A 5,385-nucleotide genomic window follows, 5' to 3' on the forward strand; every position below is an offset into this window, starting at 1 on the left:
GGAGGGAGGGGAGGAGGGAGGGGAGGAGGGAGGGGCGAAAGAGAGAGGGAGGGGAGGAGGGAGGGGAGGAGGGAGGGGAGGAGGGAGGGGAGGAGGGAGGGGCGAAAGAGAGAGGGAGGGGAGGAGGGAGGGGAGGAGGGAGGGGAGGAGGGAGGGGAGGAGGGAGGGGCGAAAGAGAGAGGGAGGGGAGGAGGGAGGGGAGGAGGGAGGGGCGAAAGAGAGGGAGGGGAGGAAGCCGAGGAGGGAGGGGCGAAGAAGAGGGGAAGGAGGGGGGAGGGGAGGAGGGGCGGGGTCGGCGCGCGGGCGGCCGGGCGCCGGGCGCCGGGCGGGAACGGGGACCCGCCTGGGAAGTGGGGGCGGGGGCGGGGGCGGGGGCGGCGCGGGGGACCCGCCGCGGGGGCGGACGCAGGACGGGGGACCCCTCCCAGCCGCTCAGAGGAGCGACGTCTGCCCCGACTGGGCGGAGCGGGCCAGCCTGGCATCGCCGCCAGAGGCCGGGAAGAAAGAAAAGAAAACACACCCCTTGTTTTCCCCGCCGCCTCCGCGCGCGTGGGGAGCCCGTTCCGCCTGCTCGCGGGGGGGCCGGAGAGGGGTGCTGGGGGCGCACGGCCCTTCCCACCCTTACCCCGCCCCCGGCCCCGGGAACTTGGACACGGTGCAGGCGTGCTGTTGGAGTCCTGGCGCCCCAGCATCCCAGCCTGGCTTTTTTTTTAAGTTATTACCGAAACATGAATGTCGGGAAGCTTGCTCCCAGCCCAGAGCTTGAACTTGAACGCGTGATGGCCCTCGCACACGACCACACCGCCACCTCCCGGCCAAGAACCCAGATAATCGTGTAAAAAAAAAAAACTTGAACAGTAAGTTTTTGGTAAATTTTAGCTGCCATGAATGATGAGCTCAAACCCAAGCTCCTCTCCAGCGCTCTGCGGCCTCTGCAGGTTCTTCCCGCGGGGCCTTTCTCGGGCCCCATCATACTCCTGCATGTGTCTCTGTACTGACCCGCCTGTACTTGGGAAAGTCGTCCCTCCTACCCGTTCCTCCTCCGTTCTTCAAGACCCCTGATCCAACAGTTTTGGGATCCTTTTCCAGGGAAGCCAGCCAACAGTTACCTCCTTGCTCTCCTAACTGGTGGGTGACTAGAAGTCTGAAAGTGAAATGCAATCCAAACGTGCTCATCATCGTTTTAACACCCTTGCCTGTGCATTCCTTCATCCTGTAAATGTGTTAACCTGCATATCGGGTGCCAGGAACCGAGTGTTTCTGCCGCCCAGGGTGATGCAAAGACTAAGAGCCCTGCCTGCAAGAAGCTTAGCATCCTAAATAGGCTCACTGCCCGCTCTTTGCAATTCTCAAGGACATGCCTAAAAAGTACCAGAAAACCTTGATTTCCTCTGGAGAAAACTTAAAAGGACAGTGATCTTCAGCAAATCATTGATATGAATGGGGTTAGTGCCATGGCATCAGCCTCTCAGATGCCCATGCACCCCTCTCCAATCCTCTGCTGACCAGCCCCACCCCTCAAGGTGGCCTGGACAACCTGAAAAGCCCCTGAAATTACCCTTGTGGCTCACCACCCAAATCCGATTTTGTGCCTGCTCTGTTCAAAACCCTTCATTGGCTCCCCATTTCCATCTGCATGTGGTCCAAAATCCTTAATATGGTGTACAATGCCCTGTGTGACACGCCCTCTGACTGTTTGGTCAAAATCTTCCTTCTTCAGGCTCTTCAGATCCACATCTTCATTCTCTCAAGAGTGTTACCGTCGGGGAGTGTGGATCCATACAATCATTTTGGAGAAAAATGTTCGGCAGCACCTGGAAAAGCTAACACACGGCCCTAGGTAGATGAGCTGCTGAAATGCGTGTCTGGGAGCACAGGAAGGGACCAGGATGCACAGGAGCCCAGGACTGGGTACCACCCAGCTAACCATCAGGGGGGGGGAGATATACTCCTAAAGTGAAGACCCTTCAAATATGGATGAATTTCAAGAACGTTGAGTGAAAGAAACCATCAGCCCTACTCCATGATTACATTTACAAAAGTTCCAGAACCGACACAATTTATAGTGTTTAGGGACGCATAATTAGTAAAAAGCTTAAGGTAAACCAGAAGGAGGCCGCCAGGAGTCGACATGGTGGGTACTGCGGGGGGTGGGGAAGGGCGGGATGCTGTGACCACGGAAACGCACCGCCCAACAATACTGCTGTTCATTTGCGAGTCTCAAGCTGCACGTTTACTTTTTCCGTGTATTTTCCGTACCCTCTGTGTATTTCACAATAAAGCCTTTTTAAAATAGTAACCACGAGGGGCGCCCGGGTGGCTCAGTGGGCCAAGGGTCTGCCTTCAGCTCCCGCCATGATCCCGGGGTCCCGGGATGGAGCCCCCGCTCAGCGGGAAGCCTGCTCCCCCCCCCCGTGCGCCCTCGTTCCCACGCTGCGTGTTCTCTCGCTCCTGCTGGTGAACTAGCACGTCCGCCAGTGCCCGCTCTGTGTCTGCCTGTGCCCCTCACGCCCCCAGCCGGCTGTCCCCGCCGCAGGCTCCGGCCCGGGGCCTCCCTGCCGTCGGCCGGGCTGCTGTCGTCTGCAGCCTCGTCGCCCGCCCCCAGGCCCCGGGGCCGCGCGGCCCCGCCGCCCCGCCTGTCGCCGCTCGCAACTTTGTTGCAAGGGTTTCCGTGCAGAAGGTCAGGCAACGCAATGTCTCCCAGACGCTTCATTGTGTCGCGGCGCCGCGGGGACCGCACACGCGCCCCCTGCCGGCGAGGGGCGCCGTCTCGGAGCTGGGGCTCGCCCCCCCGCCGCCGGGACTCGGGGCGCTCCTCCCGCCCCTCTTCCCGGAGCTGCCCTCCTCCCGCCCCTTCCTGCGGCGCCCCGCCCCCGCGGGCTCCGGGCCTGCACCCCCAAGCCAAGGGCATCTCCTCTCCCCTCCTCGCGGCCTGCTCTTGCTCCTGGGCTCCCCGGCAGCGCCAGCGGGTCCATCCTCCTGCAGAAAGCCCCGCGCCCCGCTGCCTTCCTCTCCCGCCTTCCGTGAATACTTAACACATTTCACTGAGTCCCCCCAACGCTTGCTGCGAAATGTCTCTAGAGCACCCCGCACCCTCCCCCGATGCTCTGCGCCTCCCCGTCCTCATCCAGCCCTTGCCATTGGCCACGTAGGGCCGACTCAGGGGTCTTCTGGTGCCCCATCTTTCTGCCCGTACAATTCACTGCTCCGTGTCTGGGGCTCCCCGTGCGGCAGTAAGACTGCAGGACTCGCATCCCGGCCAGAGACACGGACCCGGGCAGGTGGCTGCAGGAGGGGCAGGGGGAGGTGAGCGGAACTCACGCGCCGTGCTGCTGTGGGCGTCCGGCCCGCGAAGCCCTCAACGCTGGGGGCCCTTCGTTTCTCCACGTCTAAAAGGTAGACACTGGAATAAATCAGTTCCAAAAACATGTCCTGCGTGTGGTACAGCAGGGTTAGGAGGTCAGATAAATGGGAAGCACTGAGTTAACACTAAACAGATTTATCGAGTGCAAGCCTTCTCAAAACCTTTAACAAAGTGTTAAGAATCATGATTCTACAAAGAGGAAGGAGGGGAACAGAGGTATGCAGGCCCACACCCACTGGGCCACAGAACTCTTGTCACAGGGTACCTCTGTGTTCCATGGAGCACACTTTGGGAAACACTGAAGTAGAGCTCTTTCCATGATCCCCTCCAGCTGTACCCCTCCTAAGGTTCTTTGGACAAAACTATTGGCTGTTTTTCTGAATTAAGAACCCAAGGGTGTGCTTCGGAGTTGACAAATACTTCTATCATAGTAGGAACAAAATTCACATCTAAGCAATTTCTACACCCTGAACCCAGCATTAACATTAAGTGGAAACCACTTAGTTTGAATACATAAATCACGTTGTCATTTTGCGCACCCAACAGAGGCTAAGTCAAGAATCCCGAACACGCAGGCAACCGGGGCCACCTCCTTGCACCAGCCCAGGGGCCACTGACACAGCCGAGCTGCAGAGGGCATCCCGTCTGGGAACACAGGAGTCAAGCCAGGCGGCAGCTTATGTATGCCCAGGAGACATACTGCCCTCAGACCTGCTCCTTCCTCTAAGAAGGAAAAGCAGCCAAGATGCTGCTAACACGCAGACACTGAAAAATTAACTCAAAATGGATGATGGATTTAAATGCAAACATTAAAAAAAATAATTTAAAAAATAGCGTCCTCTTTTTCGTGGCGCCTCGGAGGCGGTAGGCTGCTTCAGGATGAAGCTGCACATCTCTTTCCCAGCTACTGGCTGCCAGAAACTCATCGAAGTGGACGATGAACGCAAACCTCGGACCTTTTATGAGAAGCATGGCCACCGAAGTTGCTGCTGATGCTCTGGGTGAAGAATGGAAGGGTTATGTGGTCCGAATCAGTGGCGGCAATGACAAACAGGGCTTCCCCATGAATGAAGCAGGGTGTCTCGACCCATGGCCGTGTCCGCCTACTGCTGAGTAAGGGGCATTCCTGCTATAGGCCAAGGAGGACTGGAGAAAGCACAAATCTGTTGGGGGTTGCATTGCGGATGCCAATCTCAGTGTTCTCAACTTGGTCGTTGTAAAAAAAGGGGAGAAGGATATTCCTGGACTCACTGATACTACTGTGCCTCATCGCCTGGGGCCCAAAAGAGCCAGCAGAATCCGCAAACTTTTCAACCTCTCTAAAGAAGATGATGTACGCCAGTATGTTGTGAGAAAGCCCCTAAACAAAGAAGGTAAGAAACCTAGAACCAAAGCACCTAAGATTCAGCGTCTTGTTACCCCACGTGGCCTCCAGCACAAACACTGGCGCATTGCTTTGAAGAAGCAGCGCACTAAGAAAAATAAGGAAGAGGCTGCAGAATACGCTAAACTTTTGGCCACGAGAATGAAGGAGGCCAAAGAAAAACGCCAGGAACAAATTGCCAAGAGACGGAGGCTGTCCTCTTCTGAGAGCTTCTACCTCTAAGTCTGAGTCCAGTCAAAATTGAGATTTTCTATGAGTGACAAATAAATAAGATCAGACATCAAAAATAAAATAAAATAATAAAAAAATAAAAATAAATATATGCAAACATAAAACTTAAAAAAAGAAAATTTGGGGGAATCTAAGGCTAGGCAAACAATTCCTAGACTGGACACCAAAGGCACAATCCACGAAGGGAAAAAGATACATTGGACTTCATCAAAATTAAAACTTTTTTGCTCTGCGAGAGGACCCGTTAAAAGGGTCAGAGGACTAGGCCAGCTTAGAGCGGGAGAAAATGTTTGCACCCTGAATATCTGACAAAAAACTAGACTCTAAACTATATAAAAAACTCTCAAAGTTCAACAGGAAATAAAAGCAAACAATCAGGGCGCCTGGGTAGCACAGTCAGGCATCC

At 55.6% G+C, this 5,385-nt stretch overlaps 1 pseudogene; it reads left to right on the top strand.

The window, feature by feature from the left end:
- The first annotated feature begins 4,198 nt into the window (after positions 1-4,198).
- Positions 4,199-4,992, top strand: LOC118015429 (annotated as a pseudogene).
- Positions 4,993-5,385: the final 393 nt, after the last annotated feature.

The sequence above is a fragment of the Mirounga leonina genome, unplaced genomic scaffold, assembly GCF_011800145.1.
Source record: "Mirounga leonina isolate KUSES-001 unplaced genomic scaffold, KU_Mleo_1.0 Mir_165, whole genome shotgun sequence".
NCBI classification, from domain to species: domain Eukaryota; kingdom Metazoa; phylum Chordata; class Mammalia; order Carnivora; family Phocidae; genus Mirounga; species Mirounga leonina.